Source organism: Pseudophryne corroboree, chromosome 3, assembly GCF_028390025.1.
Source record: "Pseudophryne corroboree isolate aPseCor3 chromosome 3, aPseCor3.hap2, whole genome shotgun sequence".
Lineage (NCBI taxonomy): Eukaryota > Metazoa > Chordata > Amphibia > Anura > Myobatrachidae > Pseudophryne > Pseudophryne corroboree.
In genome coordinates this window covers 453,386,949-453,412,647 of record NC_086446.1, presented here as the reverse complement: position 1 = coordinate 453,412,647, position 25,699 = coordinate 453,386,949, and positions in this window count along the sequence as shown.

Below are 25,699 nucleotides of genomic sequence, written 5' to 3'. Positions count from 1 at the left end.
ACTTGGAATTACCCCCTGTGTCCCTTAATAGGAGACACAGTCGTTTTGCAGCCTCCCCTCCCTTCTACAACCCCCTGGTACCGTGTACAGTCAGTAGAGCTGCTGTGGAGGGACCTGATCTTCCATCCAGCGCTGTGCAGGCAGGAACATGGCGCTGGATACTGCTGGGTCCGCTCTAAGGAGAAGCTCCGCCCCCTTAATGGCCCTGTCTTCCCGCTCTTCAGATGATTATACTGGCCTGAGTAAAGTTGCTGGCTGAGATCCGCGGACCCCAACAGGCTTGCTGACCAGTGTGGGGGGTAAGCGCTGGCCCAGGGCGCCCCTCACTATGTGCCTCTGGTACCGTCCCAGGAGCACAGTTAATACTACGCTCCCTCCCCATTGCCGCCATCTTCACACTGGCCCCCCGCTTGCTAGGGGGGTCGGTGACTAACTCCCCACTTTCTTCAGCTCTGTAAGGGGTTGATGGCATGCTGCTGGGGCGAGCGGTTCCCCTGTGGCGGAGACCGATCCGACCCCTCTGGAGCTCAGTGTCCAGTCAGCAGAGTCAGTGGCTCAGACCCCGCAGGGCGGACACTGCTCCCTCCCTTAGTCCCTCGCTGCAGGCAGGCTGTTGCCAACAGCCTCCTGTAAAAAAACAAACTCTTAAAAAAACTTTTACTAGAAAAGCTCAGGAGAGCTCCCCTAGCTGTGACCGGCTCCTCCGGGCGCATTTTCTAAACTGAGTCTGGTAGGAGGGGCATAGAGGGAGGAGCCAACCCACACTCTAAAACTCTTAAAGTGCCAATGGCTCCTGGTCGACCCGTCTATACCCCATGGTACTAATGTGGACCCCAGCATCCTCTAAGACGTAAGAGAAATAGTGTTTACGGACTTACCACATGAGCGGGGTTGACTTTACCAGTAAGGGTAAGGGTTCTTAATTAGTTTTTTTTCCAAACATTTTATTTGATTTTTTCAAAGTATACAAGTCAAAACAGCATACCATATAAGCTTTTACATTTTCGCAATATGACAATATAGACATATCAGTTGACAATAAGAAATACATAAAGTTGACATATACAGAACATTGAAGGCGTATACTCCATACCTAAGTATCATTAAACATATGACCAATCCATTGACAAAAATAAATTGGTCAGGCTCCACCGTGTACATGGCAAAAACCACAGAGTAGTATTAAGGGCCTAATTCAGGCTGAAGCCCTGTGCTGTGTGCGCAGCAGCTGCGCTGCACGTGCGCACACAGGGGGTCATTCCGAGTTGATCGCTCGTTGCTGTTTTTCGCAGCATAGCGATGAAACTAAAAATCAGCATTTCTGCGCATGCATATGGGCCGCAGAACGCACGCGCTAAGTACTTTCACACAAAACTATGCAGTTTTGCACAAGGTCGAGCGACGCTTTTCAGTCGCTTGAGTGATCGTTGAGTGATTGACAGGAAAGGGGTGTTTCTGGGTGGAAACTGACCGTTTTCCGGGAGAGTGCTAAAAAACACAGGTGTGGAGAAACGGGGGAGTGGCTGGCCGAACACAGGGCGCGTTTGTGACGTCAAACCAGGAACTAAACAGTCTGCAGAGATTGCAAGGTAGGAGTAAGTTTCGAGCTACTCTAAAACTGCATGAAATTTTTTAATAGCAGAACTGCTAACCTTTCGTACGCACTTCTGCTAAGCTAAGATACACTCCCAGAGGGTGGCGGCTTAGCGTTTGCACTGCTGCTAAAAGCAGCTAGCGAGCGATCAACTCGGAATGAGAGCAACAGTGAGATGCGAGGACAGGGCGGGGCGTGTTGACGGCGTTGCGGCAGCATTTTCAGGGTGTGGTCCGGCACACTGCAGGTGTGTCCAGACCGCGTGCAGGGGGGGGGGGGGAGATGCGGTGGCTACGTGATGTCATACGTAGACGATGTGTAGGCAGGGACCTACTCGGCAGGTGCAAAGGCATGTGGGGCGGACTGTCAAGGAGTTGGATAAATGAGAAAGGAACCTCCACTGACGAATGGGACCTTTATCAGAAATAACGAGTTTTATGGTAAGAACTTACCTTTGTTAAAACTCTTTCTGCGAGGTACACTGGGCTCCACAAGTCTGGACAATGGGGTGTAGAGTAGGATCTTGATCCGAGGCACCAACAGGCTCAAAGCTTTGACTGTTCCTAGAATGCACAGCGCTGCCTCCTATATCACCCCGCCTCCCAGCACAGGAGCTCAGCTTAGTTAACCAGCCCAATGCAGTAGCAGGAAAAGAGACAACAACGGTTAGTAGCCACATACACCACACTCTCACGACAGGAGAAGTGTCAGCGGCTAATGCCATATGAACCCAAAGAAGCTAAGTGCGTCAGGGTGGGCGCCTTGTGCAGCCCAGTGTACCTCGCAGAAAGAGTTTTAACAAAGGTAAGTTCTTACCATAAAACTCGTTTTCTGCTGCGGGGTACACTGGGCTCCACAAGTCTGGACAATGGGGATGTCCTAAAGCAGTTCCTTATGGGAGGGGACGCACTGTAGCGGGCACAAGAACCCGGCGTCCAAAGGAAGCATCCTGGGAAGCGGCAGTATCGAAGGCATAGAACCTAATGAACGTGTTCCCGGAGGACCACGTAGCCCGAGTAGAATGGGCCGTAATGTGAGCAGGAGCTGACCGACCAGCCTGCACATAAGTATGTGCAATCACCATTCTAATCCATCTGGCCAGGGTTTGCTTGTGAGCAGGCCAGCCACGTTTGTGAAATCCAAACAAAACAAAGAGAGAATCAGATTTTCGACTAGAAGCAGTTCTCTTCACATAGATACATCCAAAGACCGCTCTTTGGGAGACAAATCAGGAGAGACAAAGGCTGGAACCACAATCTCCTGATTAAGGTGGAACGAAGAAACCACCTTAGGTAAATATCCGGGACGAGTCCTAAGAACCGCCCGGTCACGGTGAAAAATCGGATATGGGGAACTACAAGACAAGACACCCAGATCCAACACTCTTCTAGCAGAGGCAATAGCCAGCAAGAACACCACCTTAAGGGAAAGCCACTTAAGGTCAGCTGAACCAAGAGGTTCAAATGGAGGCTCCTGCAACGCCTCCAAAACCACCAAGTCCCAAGGAGCCACAGGCGGGACATAGGGAGGTTGGATACGCAACACACCCTGAGTGAAAGTATGAACATCAGATAAAGTCGCAATTTCTCTTACGTCCTAGAGGATGCTGGGGACTCCGTAAGGACCATGGGGTATAGACGGGCTCCGCAGGAGACATGAGCACTATAAAGAACTTTTAGTATGGGTGTGCACTGGCTCCTCCCTCTATGCCCCTCCTCCAGACCTCAGTTAGATCCTGTGCCCAGAGGAGACTGGGTGTACTACAGGGGAGCTCTCCTGAGTTTCTCTGACAAAGAATTTTGTTAGGTTTTTTATTTTCAGGGAGCACTGCTGGCAACAGGCTACCTGCATCGTGGGACTGAGGAGAGAGAAGCAGACCTACTTAAGTGATAGGCTCTGCTTCTTAGGCTACTGGACACCATTAGCGCCAGAGGGAGTCAGAACGCAAGTCTCACCCCGCCGTTCGTCCCAGAGCCGCGCCGCCTTCCTCCTCGCAGAGCCGGAAGGTACAAGCCGGGTGAGTATAAGAAGAAAAGACTTCAGACGACAGAAGACTTCAGATCTTCACTGAGGTAAGCGCACAGCGGTAACGCTGCGCGCCATTGCTCCCACACACTACACACACGGAACAGGCACTGATGGGTGCAGGGCGCAGGGAAGGCGCCCTGGGCAGCAATAAACCTCTGGACTGGCAATAAGGGTACATTAGGCTGCGGAGGCAGTAAATGCAGAGATCCCCCGCCATTTTTTGTATATTGAAGCGGGACCGAAGCCCGCCGCTGGAGGGGGCGGAGCTTGATCCCTCAGCACTAACGGCGCCATTTTCTCCACAGAACGCTGCAGAGAAGCTGGCTCCCTGGACTCTCCCCTGCTGAACTCGGTGACAGAGGGCTGAAAAGAGGGGGGGGGGCACTTTTAAGGCGCAGTGAGTGTATACACATTGATTATATATATAAAAAGCGCTATCTGGGTTTTATTCCAGTGTCAGTTGGCGCTGGGTGTGTGCTGGCATACTCTCTCTCTGTCTCTCCAAAGAGCCTTGTTGGGGAATTGTCCCCTTATAGATATATCCCTGTGTGTGTGGGGGTGTCGGTACGTGCGTGTCGGCATGTCTGAAGCGGAAGGCTCGTCCAAGGAGGAGGTGGAGCAGATGAGTGGTGTGTCTCCGTCGGCAACGCCGACTCATGATTGGATGGACATGTGGCATATGTTAAATGCAAGTGTGGCCTCATTACATAAGAGACTGGACAAAGCAGAGTCCAGGGAGAAAGCAGGGAGTCAATCCACGGATTGGACTGGGTCACAGGGCCCCTCTGGGTCTCAAAAACGTCCCCTATCCCAAATAGTAGACACTGGTACCGACACGGATTCTGACTCCAGTGTCGACTACGATGATGCAAAATTACACCCAAGGGTGTCAAAAAGTATTCTGTGTATGATTATTGCAATAAAAGATATTTTGCATATCACTGATGACCCCTCTGTCCCTGACATGAGGGTGCGCATGTATAAGGAAAAGAAACCTGAGGTAACCTTTCCCCCATCCCATGAGCTTAACGAGTTATTTGAAAAAGCTTGGGAAACTCCAGATAAAAAACTGCAGATACCCAAAAGGGTTCTTATGGCGTATCCTTTCCCTGCACAGGACAGGGTACGTTGGGAATCCGCTCCCAGGGTGGACAAGGCTTTAACATGCCTGTCCAAGAAGCTGGGGCTCCCCTAAGAGAGTCCGCACCAGTGGGGGCACGCCTTCGACTTTTCAGCCAGATCTGGGTTCTTTCAGACGTGGATCCTTGGGCGATGGAAATTGTTTCCCAAGGCTACAAGCTGGAATTCGAAGAGGTGCCCCCTCACCGATTTTTCAAGTCGGCCTTGCCAGCTTCACCCCCGGAGAGGGAAGTAGTGTTAGCTGCAATTCAAAAGCTGTGTCAACAGCAAGTGGTTGTCAAGGTTCCCCTGGTCCAACAGGGAAAAGGGTATTATTCAACCCTGTTTGTGGTCCCGATGCCGGATGGTTCGGTCAGACCCATTTTAAATCTAAAATCCCTAAACCTGTACTTGAAAAAGTTCAAATTCAAGATGGAATCGCTCCGAGCTGTAATATCCAGCCTGGAAGGGAGGGATTTTATGGTGTCACTAGACATAAAGGATGCATACCTTCATGTCCCCATATATACCCCTCATCAGGAGTAGCTGAGATTCGCTGTACAGGACTGTCATTACCAGTTTCAGACGTTGCCGTTTGGGCTTTTCACGGCCCGAGGATTTTCACCAAGGTAATGGCGGAGATGATGGTGCTCCTGCGCAGGCAGGGAGTCACAATTATCCCATACTTGGACGATCTCCTGATAAAGGCGAGATCGAGAGATCAATTGCTGAAGAGCGTGTCGCTCTCCCTGAGAGTGCTGCAACAGCACGGTTGGATTCTCAATCTGCCAAAGTCACAATTGGTTCCAACGACTCGGCTATCATTCCTAGGCATGGTTCTGGACACAGAACAAAAGAGGGTTTTTCTCCCATTGGAAAAAGCCCAGGATCTCCAGAACATGGTCAGAGACCTGCTAAAACCAAAAAGAGTGTCTGTTCATCAATGCACTCGAGTTCTGGGAAGAATGGTGGCAGCCTACGAGGCCATCCCCTTCGGCAGGTTTCATGCGAGGACTTTTCAGTGGGACCTTCTGGACAAGTGGTCCGGGTCCCATCTACAAATACATCAGAAAATAACCCTGTCCCCCAGGGCCAGGGTGTCTCTCCTGTGCTGGCTGCAGAGTGCTCACCTTCTAGAGGGTCGCAGGTTCGGCATTCAAGACTGGGTTCTGGTGACCACGGACGCGAGCCTCCGAGGATGGGGTGCAGTCACTCAAGGAAGAAATTTTCAGAGACTATGGTCAAGCCAGGAGGCTTGTCTACACATCAACATACTGGAATTGAGGGCCATATACTCCTCCCTCTATGCTCCTCCTCCAGACCTCAGTTAGGGAAACTGTGCCCAGAAGAGCTGACACAACAAGGAAAGGATTTAGAATCCAGGGTAAGACTCATACCAGCCACACCAATCACACTGTACAACTTGTGATAACCATACCCAGTTAACAGTATGAACAACAACTGAGCCTCCTTTTACGGATGGCTCATAACAAGAACCCTTTAGTGAAGCAATAACTATATACATGTATTGCAGAGAGTCCGCACATGGGACGGGCGCCCAGCATCCACTACGGACTACGAGAAATAGAATTACCGGTGAGTAAATTCTTATTTTCTCTGACGTCCTAGTGGATGCTGGGAACTCCGTAAGGGTGCATGCAGGATAAATAGCGAATCAGTTTTCCTGACTCCAGCCGTCCTGGAAACATACATTTTCAAAGCCCGGACTACGTCCAGCAACTTGGAATCCTCCAAGTCCCGAGTAGCCGCAGGCACCACAATAGGTTGGTTCAAATGAAACGCTGATACCACCTTTGGGAGAAATTGGGGACGAGTCCTCAATTCTGCCCTGTCCATATGGAAGATCAGATACGGGCTTTTACATGACAAAGCCGCCAATTCTGACACACGCCTAACTGAAGCTAAGGCCAACAGCATGACCACCTTCCACGTGAGATACTTTAGCTCCACGGTCCTAAGTGGCTCAAACCAGTGTGATTTCAGGAAATCCAACACAACGTTAAGATCCCAAGGTGCCACTGGAGGCACAAAAGGGGGCTGAATATGCAGCAATCCCTTTACAAACGTCTGAACTTCAGGCAGTGAAGCCAGTTCTTTTTGAAAGAAAATAGATAGGGCCGAAATCTGGACCTTTATGGACCCCAATTTTAGGCCCATAGTCACCCCTGACTGTAGGAAGTGCAGAAATCGACCCAGCTGGAATTCCTCTGTTGGGGCCTTCCTGGCCTCACACCAAGCGACATATTTCCGCCATATGCGGTGATAATGCTTTGCTGTCACATCCTTCCTAGCTTTTATCAGCGTAGGAATCACTTCATCTGGAATGCCCTTTTCTCTAACGTCCTAGTGGATGCTGGGGACTCCGTCAGGACCATGGGGATTAGCGGCTCCGCAGGAGACAGGGCACAAAAATAAAGCTTTAGGATCAGGTGGTGTGCACTGGCTCCTCCCCCTATGACCCTCCTCCAAGCCTCAGTTAGGTTTTTGTGCCCGTCCGAGCAGGGTGCAATCTAGGTGGCTCTCCTAAAGAGCTGCTTAGAAAAAGTTTTTAGGTTTTTTATTTTCAGTGAGTCCTGCTGGCAACAGGCTCACTGCAACGAGGGACTTAGGGGAGAAGAAGTGAACTCACCTGCGTGCAGGATGGATTGGCTTCTTAGGCTACTGGACACCATTAGCTCCAGCGGGATCGAACACAGGCCCAGCCATGGAGTCCGGTCCCGGAGCCGCGCCGCCGACCCCCTTACAGATGCCGAAAAGCGAAGAGGTCCAGAAACCGGCGGCAGAAGACTTTTCAGTCTTCATGAGGTAGCGCACAGCACTGCAGCTGTGCGCCATTGTTGTCACACACTTCACACCAGCGGTCACGGAGGGTGCAGGGCGCTGCAGGGGGCGCCCTGGGCAGCAATGAGAATACCTTGTTCTGGCTAAAAAATACATCACATATAGCCCTTGGGGCTATATGGATGTATTTAACCCCTGCCAGGTCTCACAAACTCCGGAGAAGAGCCCGCCGAAATAGGGGGCGGGGCCTATCTCCTCAGCACACAGCGCCATTTTCCTGCTCAGCTCCGCTGCGAGGAAGGCTCCCAGGACTCTCCCCTGCACTGCACTACAGAAACAGGGTAAAAAAGAGAGGGGGGGGGCACTTTTTTTGGCGTTTTTGATATATATTAAGCTGCTATAAGGGAGACAACACTTCTATAGGGTTGTTCCTATATATTTATAGCGCTTGGGTGTGTGCTGGCAAACTCTCCCTCTGTCTCCCCAAAGGGCTAGTGGGGTCCTGTCTTCGATAAGAGCATTCCCTGTGTGTCTGCTGTGTGTCGGTACGTGTGTGTCGACATGTATGAAGACGATGTTGGTGTGGAGGCGGAGCAATTGCCGGTAATGGTGATGTCACCCCCTAGGGAGTCGACACCGGAATGGATGGCTTTATTTATGGAATTACGTGATAATGTCAGCACATTACAAAAATCAGTTGACGACATGAGACGGCCGGAAAACCAGTTAGTACCTGTACAGGCGTCTCAGACACCGTCAGGGGCTGTAAAACGCCCTTTACCTCAGTCGGTCGACACAGACCCAGACACGGACACCGAATCTAGTGTCGACGGTGAAGAAACAAACGTATTTTCCAGTAGGGCCACACGTTATATGATCACGGCAATGAAGGAGGCTTTACATATCTCTGATACTGCATGTACCACAAAAAGGGGTATTATGTGGGGTCTGAAAAAACTACCTGTAGTTTTTCCTGAATCAGACGAATTGAATGAAGTGTGTGATGAAGCGTGGGTTAACCCCGATAGAAAACTGCTAATTTCAAAGAAGTTATTGGCATTATATCCTTTCCCGCCAGAGGTTAGGGCGCGCTGGGAAACACCCCCTAGGGTGGATAAGGCGCTCACACGCTTATCAAAACAAGTGGCGTTACCGTCTCCTGAAACGGCCGCCCTCAAGGATCCAGCAGATAGGAGGCTGGAAACTACCCTGAAAAGTATATACACTCATACTGGTGTTATACTGCGACCAGCCATCGCCTCTGCATGGATGTGCAGTGCTGGGGTGGTTTTGTCGGATTCCCTGACTGAAAATATTGATACCCTGGATAGGGACAGTATTTTACTGACTATAGAGCATTTAAAGGATGCATTTCTATATATGCGAGATGCACAGAGGGATATTTGCACTCTGGCATCGAGAGTAAGTGCGATGTCCATATCTGCCAGAAGAAGTTTATGGACGCGACAATGGTCAGGTGATGCGGATTCCAAACGGCATATGGAAGTATTGCCGTATAAGGGGGAGGAATTATTTGGGGTCGGTCTATCGGATTTGGTGGCCACGGCAACAGCCGGGAAATCCACCTTTTTACCTCAGGTCCCCTCCCAACAGAAAAAGACACCGTCTTTTCAGCCGCAGTCCTTTCGTTCCTATAGGAACAAGCGGGCGAAAGGACAGTCATATTTGCCCCGAGGCAAAGGAAAGGGTAAGAGAGTGCACCAAGCAGCTTCTTCCCAGGAGCAGAAGCCCCCCCCGGCTTCTGCAAAGCCCTCAGCATGACGTTGGGGCTTTACAAGCGGACTCAGGGGCGGTGGGGGGTCGACTCAAGAATTTCAGCGCACAGTGGGCTCACTCACAGGTGGACCCCTGGATCCTGCAGATAATATCTCAGGGTTACAAGTTGGAATTCGAGAAGTCTCCCCCTCGCCGGTTCCTAAAGTCTGCTCTGCCAACGTCTCCCTCAGACAGGGCGACGGTATTGGAAGCCATTCACAAGCTGTATTCTCAGCAGGTGATAGTCAAGGTACCCCTCCTACAACAGGGAAAGGGGTATTATTCCACACTATTTGTGGTACTGAAGCCGGACGGCTCGGTAAGACCTATTCTAAATCTGAAATCTTTGAACCTGTACATACAAAAATTCAAGTTCAAGATGGAGTCACTCAGAGCAGTGATAGCGAATCTGGAAGAAGGGGACTTTATGGTGTCCCTGGACATCAAGGATGCTTACCTGCATGTCCCAATTTGCCCTTCACATCAAGGGTACCTCAGGTTCGTGGTGCAAAACTGTCATTATCAGTTTCAGACGCTGCCGTTTGGATTGTCCACGGCACCTCGGGTCTTTACCAAGGTAATGGCCGAAATGATGTTTCTTCTACGAAGAAAAGGCGTATTAATTATCCCTTACTTGGACGATCTCCTGATAAGGGCAAGGTCCAGGGAACAGCTGGGGGACGTAGTAGCACTAACCCAAATAGTGCTGCAACAGCACGGGTGGATTCTGAATTTTCCAAAATCTCAATTGACCCCGACGACACGTCTGCTGTTCCTGGGAATGATTCTGGACACGGTTCAGAAAAAGGTGTTTCTTCCGGAGGAGAAAGCCAAGGAGTTATCCGAACTTGTCAGGAACCTCCTAAAACCAGGGAAAGTGTCTGTGCATCAATGCACAAGAGTCCTGGGAAAGATGGTGGCTTCTTACGAAGCGATTCCATTCGGCAGATTCCACGCACGAACTTTTCAGTGGGATCTGCTGGACAAATGGTCCGGATCGCATCTGCAGATGCATCAGCGGATAACCTTGTCGCCACGGACAAGGGTGTCTCTTCTGTGGTGGTTGCAGAGTGCTCATCTGTTAGAGGGTCGCAGATTCGGCATACAGGACTGGGTCCTGGTGACCACGGATGCCAGTCTGAGAGGCTGGGGAGCGGTCACACAGGGAAGAAACTTCCAGGGAGTATGGTCAAACCTGGAGATGTCTCTTCACATAAATATACTGGAGCTAAGAGCGATTTACAATGCTCTAAGCCTGGCAAAACCCCTGCTTCAGGGTCAGCCGGTGTTGATCCAGTCGGACAACATCACGGCAGTCGCCCACGTAAACAGACAGGGCGGCACAAGAAGCAGGAGAGCAATGGCAGAAGCTGCAAGGATTCTTCGCTGGGCGGAAGATCATGTGATAGCACTGTCAGCAGTGTTCATTCCGGGAGTGGACAACTGGGAAGCAGACTTCCTCAGCAGACACGATCTACACCCGGGAGAGTGGGGACTTCATCCAGAAGTCTTCCACATGATTGTGAACCGTTGGGAAAAACCAAAGGTGGACATGATGGCGTCTCGCCTCAACAAAAAACTGGACAGGTATTGCGCCAGGTCAAGAGACCCTCAGGCAATAGCTGTGGACGCTCTGGTAACGCCGTGGGTGTTCCAGTCAGTGTATGTGTTTCCTCCTCTGCCTCTCATACCAAAAGTACTGAGAATTATACGGCAAAGGGGAGTAAGAACGATACTCGTGGCTCCGGATTGGCCAAGAAGAACTTGGTACCCGGAACTTCAGGAGATGCTCACGGAAGATCCGTGGCCTCTACCTCTAAGACGGGACCTGCTTCAGCAGGGACCGTGTCTATTCCAAGACTTACCGCGGCTGCGTTTGACGGCATGGCGGTTGAACGCCGAATTCTAAGGGAAAAAGGCATTCCGGAAGAGGTCATTTCTACACTGGTAAAAGCCAGGAAGGAGGTGACTGCACAACATTATCACCGCATTTGGAGAAAATATGTTGCGTGGTGTGAGGCCAGGAAGGCCCCCACGGAGGAATTTCAATTGGGTCGATTCCTACATTTCCTGCAAACAGGATTGTCTATGGGCCTCAAGTTGGGGTCCATTAAGGTTCAAATTTCGGCCCTGTCGATTTTCTTCCAGAAAGAATTGGCTTCAGTTCCTGAAGTCCAGACTTTTGTAAAAGGAGTACTACATATACAGCCCCCGGTTGTGCCCTCAGTGGCTCCGTGGGACCTTAATGTAGTTTTGGATTTTCTCAAATCCCATTGGTTTGAGCCACTCAAATCGGCGGATTTGAAATATCTTACATGGAAAGTAACCATGCTACTGGCCCTGGCTTCAGCCAGGAGAGTGTCAGAATTGGCGGCTTTATCGTATAAAAGCCCATATCTGATTTTCCATTCGGACAGGGCAGAACTGCGGACGCGTCCTCATTTTCTGCCTAAGGTGGTGTCAGCGTTTCACCTGAACCAGCCTATTGTGGTGCCTGCGGCTACTAGCGATTTGGAGGATTCCAAGTTGCTGGACGTTGTCAGGGCATTGAAAATATATATTTCAAGGACGGCTGGAGTCAGAAAATCTGACTCGCTGTTTATACTGTATGCACCCAACAAGCTGGGTGCTCCTGCTTCTAAGCAGACGATTGCTCGTTGGATTTGTAGCACAATTCAACTTGCACATTCTGTGGCAGGCCTGCCACAGCCTCAATCTGTCAAGGCCCATTCCACAAGGAAGGTGGGCTCATCCTGGGCGGCTGCCCGAGGGGTCTCGGCATTACAACTCTGCCGAGCAGCTACGTGGTCGGGGGAGAACACGTTTGTAAAATTCTACAAATTTGATACCCTGGCTAAAGAGGACCTGGAGTTCTCTCATTCGGTGCTGCAGAGTCATCCGCACTCTCCCGCCCGTTTGGGAGCTTTGGTATAATCCCCATGGTCCTGACGGAGTCCCCAGCATCCACTAGGACGTTAGAGAAAATAAGATTTTACTTACCGATAAATCTATTTCTCGTAGTCCGTAGTGGATGCTGGGCGCCCATCCCAAGTGCGGATTGTCTGCAATACTTGTACATAGTTATTGTTACAAAGAAATCGGGTTGTTATTGGCCCTCATTCCGAGTTGATCGGTCGCAAGGCGAATTTAGCAGAGTTACACACGCTTAGTCTACGCCTACTGGGAGTGTATCTTAGCATCTTAAAAGTGCGAACGAAGTTTACGCAATATTGCGAACAAAAAAAACTTAGCAGTTTTAGAGTAGCTCCAGACTTACTCTGCCTGTGCGATCAGTTCAGTGCTTGTCGTTCCTGGTTTGACGTCACAAACACTCCCAGCGTTCGCCCAGACACTCCCCCGTTTCTCCGGCCACTCCTGCGTTTTTTCCGGAAACGGTAGCGTTTTCAGCCACACGCCCATAAAACGCCGTGTTTCCGCCCAGTAATACCCATTTCCTGTCAATCACACTACGTTCGCCGGTGCGAACAAAAAGCCGTGAGTAAAAATCCTTTCTTCATAGCAGAATTACTTAGCGCAGTCGCAGTGCGAACATTGCGCATGCGCTCTAAGCTGATTTTCACTGCGATGCGAAAAAAAAGAACGAGCGAACGACTCGGAATGAGGGCCATTGTTGTGAGCCGTCTGTTCAGAGGCTCCTACGTTGTCATACTGTTAACTGGGTTCAGATCACAAGTTGTACGGTGTGATTGGTGTGGCTGGTATGAGTCTTACCCGGGATTCAAAAATCCTTCCTTATTGTGTACGCTCGTCCGGGCACAGTATCCTAACTGAGGCTTGGAGGAGGGTCATAGGGGGAGGAGCCAGTGCACACCACCTGATCCTAAAGCTTTATTTTTGTGCCCTGTCTCCTGCGGAGCCGCTAATCCCCATGGTCCTGACGGAGTCCCCAGCATCCACTACGGACTACGAGAAATAGATTTATCGGTAAGTAAAATCTTATTTTCTGTTAGGATCCGGCGTTCAACCGCCATGCCGTCAAACGCAGCCGCGGTAAGTCTTGGAACAGACAGGGCCCCTGCTGTAACAGGTCCTGTCTGAGAGGCAGAGGCCATGAGTCCTCTGAGATCATTTCTTGTAGTTCTGGGTACCAAGTTCTTCTTGGCCAATCCAGAACGATGAGTATAGTTCTTACTCCTCTCTTTCTTACTATCCTCAGTATCTTGGGTATGAGAGGAAGAGGAGGGAACACATAAACCGACTGGTACACCCACGGTGTCACTAGTGCGTCCACAGCTATCGCCTGAGGGTCCCTTGACCTGGCACAATATTTTTTTAGCTTTTTGTTGAGGCGGGACGCCATCATGTCCACCCGTGGCAGTTCCCAGCGATTTACAATCTGTGTGAAGACTTCTTGATGAAGTCCCCACTCTCCCGGGTGGAGGTCGTGCCTGCTGAGGAAGTCTGCTTCCAAGTTGTCCACTCCCGGAATGAAAACTGCTGACAGTGCTAGCACGTGATTCTCCGCCCATCGAAGAATCCTTGTGGCTTCTGCCATTGCCATCCTGCTTCTCGTGCCGCCCTGGCGGTTTACATGGGCGACCGCCGTGATGTTGTCTGATTGAATCAGTACTGGGTGGTTTTGAAGCAGGGGCTCTGCTTGACTCAGGGCGTTGTAAATGGCCCTTAGTTCCAGTATATTTATGTGTAGTGAAGTCTCCAGACTTGACCACTGTCCTTGGAAGTTTCTTCCCTGAGTGACTGCCCCCCATCCTCGGAGGCTTGCATCCGTGGTCACCAGGACCCAGTCCTGTATGCCGAACCTGCGGCCCTCGAGAAGATGAGCACTCTGCAGCCACCACAGCAGAGACACCCTGGCCCTTGGGGACAGGGTGATCAACCGATGCATCTGAAGATGCGATCCGGACCATTTGTCCAACAGATCCTACTGAAAGATCCTTGCATGGAACCTGCCGAAGGGAATTGCTTCGTAAGAAGCCACCATCTTTCCCATGACTCGCGTGCAGTGATGCACCGACACCTGTTTTGGTTTCAGGAGATCCCTGACCAGAGATGACAATTCCTGGGCCTTCTCCACCGGGAGAAACACCTTCTTCTGTTCTGTGTCCAGAATCATGCCCAGGAAAAGCAGACGCGTCGCAGGAATCAGCTGCGACTTTGGGATATTCAGAATCCAGCCGTGCTGTTGCAACACTTCCTGAGAGAGTGCTACGCTGACCAACAACTGCTCTCTGGACCTCGCCTTTATGAGGAAATCGTCCAAGTACGGGATAATTATAACTCCCTTCTTCCGAAGGAGTATCATCATTTCGGCCATTACCTTGGTAAATATTCTCGGTGCCATGGAGAGACCAAACGGCAACGTCTGGAATTGGTAATGACAGTCCTGTACCACAAACTTGAGGTTTTCCTGGTGAGGTGGGTAAATGGGGACATGCAAGTAAGCATCCTTGATGTCCAGCGACACCATAAAATCCCCCTCTTCCAGGCTTGCAATAACCGCCCTGAGCGATTCCATTTTGAACTTGAACTTCTTTATATAAGTGTTCAAGGATTTTAAATTCAAAATGGGTCTCACCGAACCGTCCGGTTTCGGTACCACAAACATTGTGGAATAGTAACCCCTGCCCTGTTGAAGGAGGGGGACCTTGATTATCACCTGCTGGAGGTACAGCTTGTGAATTGCCGCCAGTACTACCTCCCTTTCCCTGGGAGCAGCTGGCAAGGCTGATTTGAGGTAACGGCGAGGGGGAGTCGCTTCGAACTCCAGCTTGTATCCCTGAGATACAACTTGTACAGCCCAGAGATCCACTTGTGAGCGAACCCACTGGTTGCTGAAGTTTCGGAGACGCGCCCCCACCGCACCTGGCTCCGCCTGTGGAGCCCCAACGTCATGCGGTGGACTTAGTGGAAGCAGGGGAGGATTTTTGTTCCTGGGAACTGGCTGCCTCCTCTACCCTTGCCTCTGGCCAGAAAGGATGCTCCTCTGACCCGCTTGCCTTTCTGAGGCCGAAAGGACTGCACTTGATAATACGGTGCTTTCTTAGGCTGTGAGGGAACCTGAGGTTGTGTATACACAGACTTCAGGATAGCTTCCTGCTTTCTATCCGCAGGCTCCTTTAGGGCGGCCGTATCCTGAGACGGCAGTGCCACCCTTTTAGATAAGCGTGTCAGCGCCTTGTCCACCCTAGGGGATGTTTCCCAACGTAACCTCTTAGAAATCACTAGTTTCTTATCAGGGGAACTCCACGCTTCTTCACACAAATAATTTAATTAATCAGATGGGGGAAAAGTCACTGGCTGCTTTTTCTCCCCAAACATAATACCCCTCTTGGTGGTAACCGGGTTAATATCAGAAATGTGCAATACATCTTTCATTGCAGTAATCATGCATCGGATGGCTTTTGTAGACTGTACATTTGTCTCATCCTCATCCACACTGGAGTCAGACTCCGTGTTGACATCTGTGTCTACCATCTGAGCTAGCGGGCATTTATGAGCCCCTGACGGCTTCTGAGTCGCCTGGGCAGGCGCGGGCTGAGACCCCGGCTGTCCCAAGGCTGCTGCGTCATCGAACCTTTTATGTAAGGAGTTGACACTGTCGGTTAAGACCTTCCACATATCCATCCAATCAGGTGTCGGCCCCGTCGGGGGCGACACCACACTTATCTGCCCCTGCTCCGCCTCCACGTAACCCTCCTCATCAAACATGTCGACACAGCCGTACCGACACACCGCACACACACAGGGAATGCTCAGACTGAGGACAGGACCCCACAAAGTCCTTTGGGGAGACAGAGAGAGAGTATACCAGCACACACCACAGCGCTATATAACACAGGGATTTACACTATAAAAAGTGATTTACCCAATAGCTGCTTAAATATCTTATTTGCGCCTAAATTTATGTGCCCCCCCTCTCTTTTTTACCCTTCTTGTATCAGGATACTGCAGGGGCGAGCCTGGGGAGCTGCTTCCAGTGGAGCTGTGAAGGGAAAATGGCGCTGGTGTGCTGAGGAAGAAGGCCCCGCCCCCTCAGCGGCGGGCTTCTGTCCCGCGTTTTATGTAACTTAATGGCGGGGGTTTTTACACATATACAGTTTTCAGACTGTATTATGTGTATTTTAAGTGCCAAAAGGTATTATAATTGCTGCCCAGGGCGCCCTCCCCCAGCGCCCTGCACCCTACAGTGACCGGAGTGTGTGGTGTGCTGTGGGAGCAATGGCGCACAGCTGCGGTGCTGTGCGCTACCTTAATGAAGACAGGAGTCTTCTGCAGCCGATTTCATCGCTTCTCTTTTGTCTTCTGGCTCTGCAAGGGGGACGGCGGCGCGGCTCCGGACGATCGAGGTCAGGCCCTGTGTTCGAACCCTCTGGAGCTAATGGTGTCCAGTAGCCTAAGAAGCACAAGCTAGCTGCAAGCAGGTAGGTTTGCTTCTCTCCCCTCAGTCCCACGTAGCAGTGAGTCTGTTGCCAGCAGATCTCACTGAAAATAAAAAACCTAACAAATACTTTCTTTTCTAGCAAGCTCAGGAGAGCCCACTAGGAGCACCCAGCTCTGGCCGGGCACAGATTCTAACTGAGGTCTGGAGGAGGGGCATAGAGGGAGGAGCCAGTGCACACCAGATAGTACCTAATCTTTCTTTTAGAGTGCCCAGTCTCCTGCGGAGCCCGTCTATTCCCCATGGTCCTTACGGAGTTCCCAGCATCCACTAGGACGTCAGGGAAATCGGTTTTAAGAGAAAACCTGACCTGCGCCCATGCCCTGGTGATCTAGTGGGATCGCCTGTACTGCCACAGTGTCCATCGCCAGCGCGCGCGGCCCGCCTCCCACTGACCGCGCCGGATCACGATAAAGACCGGGTCCCGCGAGCGGGACCCACTTACCACCTCCCGAAGCGCGGCCACGCGATCCTGGAGAGCCCCAGCCGTGTGTGCCTAACATGAAGTAAACCGGAGCCTCCGCTGTAGGTACCCGGCAACCAGGGCTCGGGAGTGTACAGCGCCGCTGGGGAGAGCTGGAGCTGCAGCAGAGAATGTCAGAAGACATTTACCCCTGCTGCTGCCCTGAAGTCTTCACTTTTTCTTCAGAAAAAAAAGCCTTTTTAGTACTGCATGGAGCAGCCCCTCTGTTAAGAGCCTGCTTACTGCAGCACCAACTAACAAACTGAGCTCCTGTGCTGGGAGGCGGGGTGATATAGGAGGCGGCGCTGTGCATTCTGGGAACAGTCAAAGCTTTGAGCCTGTTGGTGCCTCAGATCAAGATCCTACTCTACACCCCATTGTCCAGACTTGTGGAGCCCAGTGTACCCCGCAGCAGAAAACAGAAAGTTTTATCCAGCACAGAGAGATAAATTAACTATATCTTAGAATCTATAACCCTGGAAAAGATGCGCTCTCAGAGCAGCAGATTGTCGATGCCTGAGAGAGTGCCCCGTGCTGCTGATAAACACGTGTAGTCATGTTCTAAAGGTTGGTGAGCTCTCCACACATCGACCACCCCCAGCTCCCGAGACATATAGGGGACACCTACTTTCGGCACATAGACATTTTTACCAGAAGATGCACTTCTATCCAACGTACCAGAGGAAATCAAATTAAAATCGGCCCCAACTATGGGAGATGCATCTGTATGACGATACAATCGAGATATGACATGTAAAAGAAAATCCATGGAGTTCGAGTTAGGTGCATAAATATTACAAAACACGTATTTTGCAGTGTCAATAGATACATCAACAATTACATATCTACCCTAAGGGTCAGTGACAATGGAGTTTATTGTAGCAGGTAAGCTTTGTTTAACTAAGATCACTACACCCCTAACTTTGGAGGAATTTGTAGAGGAAGCCAGTACCGACCAACATAACATATTTAGTTTAACGCTTTCAGGAGGTAGTAGATGTGCTTCCTGGTTAAAAGCCACATCAATATTAAGTTTATTCAGATACATGAGTATCTTCTTCCTTTTAACCGGGGAGTTGTGACCAAGAAAACCTATGCGATCAGTGGCATTCTATTTAATCAGTTACTGTGGTCTCAGAAAACATTATACCGTTGCTGTGTTTCAATGCCGGCAACGGTAGCCCCATCCACCCTCTTTGCATATCCAGCCAAACGTGGAACTCGCTAAAAAGTGCTCACTGCCTATGGAAGAGTGAGCACTTTTAAGCAAGATCCCTGCTGTTATAAAGTGCAGCAGTGTTGGGAGCATTCGGCAGGTGAATCCTCACAGCACCTATTTTAATTCCCCCCTTAGTCCCATAGTCCTGTAGAAGTACAAAGGGGTACCATGACAGTGACAAAGCATAAAGTCCAGTGTAGGCTCTAAAAGGCTTTCATAATGGCTGGAGGGCTGCAGGTGCCATGCTTTAAATTCAGATAAGTCCCAGACTGCTCTGTTCTTGAGTGATGTTGAGGTCATCCAGGACATGTGGTTGGCTCTCAAAACAGTTTAATAAAGTTGACTACTGGAAAAACCATTTATGTTTGTAGTGAGTACCCACAATACCAGAACTACGAAGTGTTCCTACCGTTACAAGGGAGCTATCCATCCACCACTTCAGCATCGGGATGGACATCGGAAGCCAATGGATGATTGCCATCAATGTTCATGGTTTGATGAAAATAGTTTTTCCATTCAGTGCCAGGACTGCAATGGCAACCATTGCATGACTCCTTCCAATGGCTCATTGAAAGAAGTTATGCAATGACTTATCAGATGAAACCATAATATATTGTATACAAGTGCGCTGTCAGCAGCCGCTGGTATAGGGATGGTCAAGTTCCCTTAGATATATATATATAACAAAAATAGTACAGAAACCAGCGCTGGCTGTAAAAAATATATATATGAAAAATCTGAACGGTTTGTTAAAATATAGTAAACAGTTTATCAATGAACAAGAAAAAAAAATATATGTATATATATATATATATATATATATATATATATATATATATATATATATATATATACTTGCAAAACTCCCGGCACTCGTCTGGAACTGATTATAATGCTGCGGTGCCTTCCCAGGGGAACAAATCCTCCATAGAGTATGTAGAATGAAGGCGGCACTCAGACAGGCTATGTTAGTGAAGAAAAGTCAGCTTTATTCGACCGACATGTTTCGGGGCTCAACCCCTTCCTCAGGGCCTCAATGGTTGAGCCCCGAAACATGTCGGTTGAGCCCCGAAACATGTCGGTCGAATAAAGCTGACTTTTCTTCACTAACATAGCCTGTCTGAGTGCCGCCTTCATTCTACATACTATATATATATATATATATATATATATAGCGTCCAGTGTAACTTCCGGCACTCTCTTAAAAGGTGACAACTTGCTGAGGTGCCTTCCTCATGGAGAAGTGATTCCCATCAGATAATGAAGCGAGGTAAGCAGGCGGCACTCATCAGACTGTATAAACGTGGTTACTTTATTGGCTGAAGGCCGACATGTTTCGGAGATAGCTTCTCCGTCCTCAGGGCCAGAGGCCCTGAGGACGGAGAAGCTATCTCCGAAACATGTCGGCCTTCAGCCAATAAAGTAACCACGTTTATACAGTCTGATGAGTGCCGCCTGCTTACCTCGCTTCATTATATATATATATATATATATATATATATGGATAAAAACTGGTAAAATGTGCACAATGCCATGTAGTAGTTTAAATTGTTACTACCAACAAATGAAAATGATTATGTCTCAGCCGATCCGCTGGTTAGAGGACATCCAGCTTCATCAGGAGCATATGCTCCCAGCGAAACGCGTAGAGCCTGTTTTTGTGAGCCGGTACCACATCAGCTACATTGGACTCCTGATATTTTGGCATCAATTGGACACCATACTCCGCCACTTGGATTCAGCTCAAGCACCATCCTTTGGACTTCCCTTTGGCCATAAATGGACATTTCCTAAGGCTGACAGCACATCAAGGGATGATTCCATTTCTTCTGGTAATGGGGGTCATTCCGACCCGTTCGCACGCAGCGTATTTTCGCTGCTGTGCGAACGGGTGCGCAATAATCAAGCGCAACGGGCGCAGGGCGCGTGCGCGACGTTGCCCGGCAGCAGGGGTCGCCGGGTTACGTTACGGCTTCCGACGGGAGCGGTCGCAGCAGCGACCGCTAAGAAAATTGACAGCAAGGAGGCGTGGGGGGGGGGGGGGGGGCGGATCCGAACCGTTGGTGAGCGTTTTCGGGGAGTGGTGAGTATAACGCAGGCGTGACGGAGGAGTGACGTCAAAGCCGGGCCCATCATTGCTGGGTCCATCGCACAGGGTAAATAGGTATAGGGCTACTCTTCTGCTTGAATTTTTTTTTTTACTTAGCAGGGCTGCACAAGCGATCGCAGCCCTGCTAAGCTAAAATACACTCCCCCATAGGCGTGGACTGTTGATCGCAGCAGCAGCTAAAAGTTGCTGACTGCGACCAACTTGGAATGACCACCAATGTCCATTGCTTATTGCTGACTGTTATTATTTGGAGGCGGTCCTAGCCTATGAGGATTCATTTACAGGAGCCTACTTGGTGGATCGGCTGAGACATACGTTCTTGAGGATGCTGGGGACTCCGTAAGGACTATGGGGTATAGACGGGATCCGCAGGAGACATGGGCACACTATAAGACTTTGATTGGGTGTGAACTGGCTCCTCCCTCTATGCCCCTCCTCCAGACCTCAGTTAGACTCTGTGCCCAGGAGTGACTGGACACACACTAGGGGAGCTCTCTTGAGTTTCTCTAAAGACTTTATTGTTAGTTTTTTTTTTCCAGGGAGACCTGCTGGCTACAGGCTCCATGCATTGTGGGACTGAGGGGAGAGAAGTGAGACCTACTTCTTCTTAGTTCAAGGGCTCTGCTTCTTAGGCTACTGTACACCATTAGCTCCAGAGGGTTCGATCACTTGGTTTGCCTAGCTGCTTGTTCCCGGCGCCGCGCCGTCACCCCCCTCACAGAAGCCAGAAGAAGCCGGGTGAGTATGAGAAGAACAGAAGGCGTCAGACGGCAGAAGACTTCAGTAACGGAGGTTCATGCTCCCACACACCAACGGCACTCACAGGGTGCAGGGTGCTGGGGGGGGAGCGCCCTGGACAGCAGTTACTGAGGTCTCGTTGGGACTGGCAAAAGAGCAGAATCGGGCCCCGGGCACAGCGTACGATACCCCCGCCAGTCCATAGCAGCGGTCGTAATTCCAAGTTGATCGCAGCAGGAATTTTTTAGCAGTTGGGCAAAATCATGTGCAGTTCAGGTGAGGCAGATATAACATGTGCAGAGAGAGTTAGATTTGGGTGTGGTGTGTTCAATCTGCAATCTAAATTGCAGTGTAAAAATAAAGCAGCCAGTATTTACCCTGCACAGAAACAAAATAACCCACCCAAATCTAACTCTCTCTGCACATGTTATATCTGCCTCCCCTGCAGTGCACATGGTTTTGCCCAATTGCTAACAAATTTCCTGCTGCGATCAACTTGGAATTACCCCAATAGTGTATATACACTATATACCTCCTGAAACAATAAACAAATTGCTGTCCAGGGCGCCCTTTCCTGCGCCCTGCACCGAAGTAAAACCGTTGGTGCGTAGGAGCACTGGCGCGCAGCGCGACCGCTGCTATGGACTGGCGGGGGTATCGTACGCTGTGCCCGGGGCCCGATTCTGCTCTTTTGCCAGTCCCAACGAGACCTCAGTAGAAACAAAATAACCCACCCAAATCTAACTCTCTCTGCACATGTTATATCTGCCTCCCCTGCAGTGCACATGGTTTTGCCCAATTGCTAACAAACTTGCTGCTGCGATCAACTCAGAATTACCCCCTTTATACGGTCCCCTGCCTGCTTATAGAAGGATAATATAACGGGGCTGAAGCGCGCCGATGAGGGGCGGGGCTTAGCCCTCACACACAGTGTTCAGCGCCATTTTCTCACTGTCCCCGCCAAAATATGTGTACAGCACAAACAAGGGGGGGTGGGGGGGGGCACATACATTTAGTGTTATGTTGAGGGATATATAACACTATTTGCTTTTAGAAATGGGCATGTAATCATTGTTGTGTATATTCTGTGTGCTCCCTGTCAGATATAACCTCTATAGTTCACTTGTGTCGACATGCTTGAGTGTTCTGTCACAAACACCTATGGGGTTCACTGTCGGCATCGCCAACGCCTGTTTGGTACTTGATACAGTAGATGCTAAGTCAACAGGTCGGTAGTGGTATGCTTGTTAAAAGTAAACACTGTATGGGAGACACAGTAGTATGTGGGTGACTCTGTCGGCACCAACTGTTATTACTGGGTGTAAATTGACATGCTGTAACTAACATATACCTGTATATATATTTATATGTATGGTACGGTTCCATGGGCCTGTAGCTCGTGCACAGACATGGTATGTTTTGTGGGGGAGCGATATTAAAATTATATAGGTATACTTCCCTTGGACCCCTCGGGGTCGCAAGAATGTTATTTTGCCTGGTTACTACTCCCTGCTGTCGACGAATACTAGGTTTTCTGTCGACTATAATGTTTCCTGGTAGATCCACAACTGGGGCATTCAGTACATAGTCATACACATTCAGAACACATTGATGTCACTAGGGACCAGAAGGCTCCGGACAATCCGCTTATATGTATGTTATATATATATATATATATATATTGGGATATGTGTGTAATTGTGTATTACATTTTGTATATTCATATTATGATTTATACTGAATGCTGAAGTAACAGTATTCCTTTTCATGTGCTGGTCGCTCTGTTGATAAAGCTCTAGGTCGGCCGTGACGAGTTGGTCTCAGATCCTCTCAAGGAGTCCGAATGTTTATTCTTTTCCCGCTGCGGATAGAATACGGTGAAAGTCAACTCCTGGTCGACACGGGGCCCTGTCTAAAAGGATCGTATACAGGAAGCTAAGTGATATTTTATTTCTATGCTTTGGTCTTATTTGCATTACATGCACATGTAGGAGTGTTTATATTCGGAAAGACATCCGATAGAATTACCCTAAAGAGAGAGGGGATGTTTCTTATGTTGGTTCTTCTCTATAACATTGCAGCAGGCTGCTGTACGTATACAGGAGGTGTGGCCGGGGGAATGCTGAGGCTGACTCCGAGAGATACTGGAGTTTTTCCCTGGGACGGTGTACCGCTGTTTGGGAATGCCTCAGTTCAGTCAATCTCGGCGGATACTGCTGGTAAATCGAACTTCGTGAGTTAGATTCCCTCACAACGGTTGGTGACGCATTCTTTTGTGGGATGCAGTCGTTTTAACCGGTTCGATACTGCCATTTTTTCCTTTTCTGTGCAGACAGTGGAAGGTGAAAAGGTAAGAGTTCTGCAGCCTTGTTAGGTTCGCAGAGGCGGATATCGTTTTCTGTTTGTAACACATCCACCACATGTCGCGGAGTCTATCGGGCTGGACCCCACTCTGGTGGGGACTCGTCTACTACTTTTCAGTTAGTCCGGGAATAGACTAGGACCTGTGAGTTAATTATAAAATCCAAAGGGGGACATTCTGGAGTTACAGATGTTTCCCCTCACTGATTTTTTAATAGATTTGCCGTTTCCCCTCTGGAAGGGGAGGTAGTACGCGACGCCATACCAGAGGTGCGTCAGGTTCAGGGCATTGTCCTGCTGTCCCTGTTAAAAAAAAAAAAAAAAAACCCTAAAAAAAAACTAAGAGGTTTTAATGCGTTGTTCTCCGCATTCAGATTACCTGGGTGGATATCCAGGATGGTCTTTGCCGTTTCACTGGAGTGAGGGTAGTATGATGGTTTTCTTTCAATAGTAAGAGCCATTGTTATTCCGTACTGAGACGCTCTCCTGATTAAGGCGAGGTCAAGAAACAAGTGGTGCAAATCGCTGTTTCTCTCTGACTGTTCTTCAACACAGGGAATGGCTGTTGTTCCTAACGACGCAGATGTCGGAGGTGGGTATCAGAGTAGATACTGAACGGTGGAGGTTCTGTGTTTTTCCTGTGGAAAGAGGTCTGAGGCTCCAGAGTTGGATCAGATTTGCAGTGACAATCCATCAATATGTTCTGTTGTTGAAGCAGATGGGTGCGGCCTAAGAGGCCTTTTCGGTGAGCAGGTCAAATGCTGGAGTGGTTTTCAAGGGACCGGTTGGAAATGTGGTCCGGGTCTCACCTTCTCATGCATAGGAATATAATCCTAATGGCCAGGATATCGCTCCTGTGGTGTCCGCTCGGTTCTCACCTTCTTGAGGGACGAAGGTTCGGGATCCAGGATTAGATCCTGGTGTCAATGCATGCAGATCTCCGAGGCTGGGGAGCTGTCCTTGCATGGAAAGTATTTCCAGAGGAAAAGGTCAAGCTGGGAAGCTTGTCTGCAATAAGCTTTCTTGAATTAAGAGCTATTTTCGACAAACATATTCTTGGTGATCTGCCTGTGTTAGCTCTATCGGACAGATTGACAGCAGTGGCGTAAGTAAGCCGCTAGGGCGGAACGAGGTGCAAAGCGGCAATGGCAGAAGTTGCAAAGGTTTGCCGCTGGGTGGAAAGACTGGTAAACACTATCTTAGCAGTCTTCGTTCCGGATGTAAAGGACGGAGAAATAGATTTCCTCTGCAGCCGCGATCTCCATCCAGGAGAAATACAATCGTCATCGAGAAGTTTTCACAGAAGTGACAAGTCTTTGAGGAGTGCCTCGATTGGACATGTTGGCGTCTCGCCTCAACGAGAGGCCTCAGGGCTGTTGTTCCAAGTCAAGGGACACTCAAGCTATAGCAATGGTCGCCCTCATGACACCTTGGGTGTTCTCAGTCGGTCTATGTGTCCTCTCCACTTTCACTCTTTCTGAAGGTGATAATCGTAAGAAGAACAAGGGTTCAGGCGATCCTCATTGTTCCAGTCTAGCCAAGGAGAGCTTGGTATCCAGTTCTTCAAGATTTACACATAGAAGATTCCTGGCATCTTCCTCTATGGGAGGAACTGTTACAACAAGATCCGGGCGTGTATAAAGACTTACCGTGGCTGCGTTTGACGGCGTGGCGGTTGAATGCCATATCCTAGCCCGAAAGAGTATTCCCAGTGAAGTTGTTTTCACACTTCTTCAAACTAGAAAGGAAGTAACGGTAAAGCTTTACACCGTACTTGGCGTAAATAGGTGTCTTGGTACGAATCCAAGAAGGCTCCTACGGAAGATTTTCAGCTGGGTCGTTCCTCTCCATTCTTTGCAAGCAGGTGTGGATGCAGGCCTAAAATTAGGCTCCATTTCAGTGCAGTTTTGGCCTTATAAATTTTCTTTAAAAAAAAAAAAATAAGAATTGGCCACCTTTCTGGAAGTTCGGGCTTTCGTGAAAGGAGTACTGTACATCCAACCTCCATTTGTGCCCCCATTGGCACCGTGGGACCTTGACGTGGTGTTGCGTTTCTTGTGTCACACTGA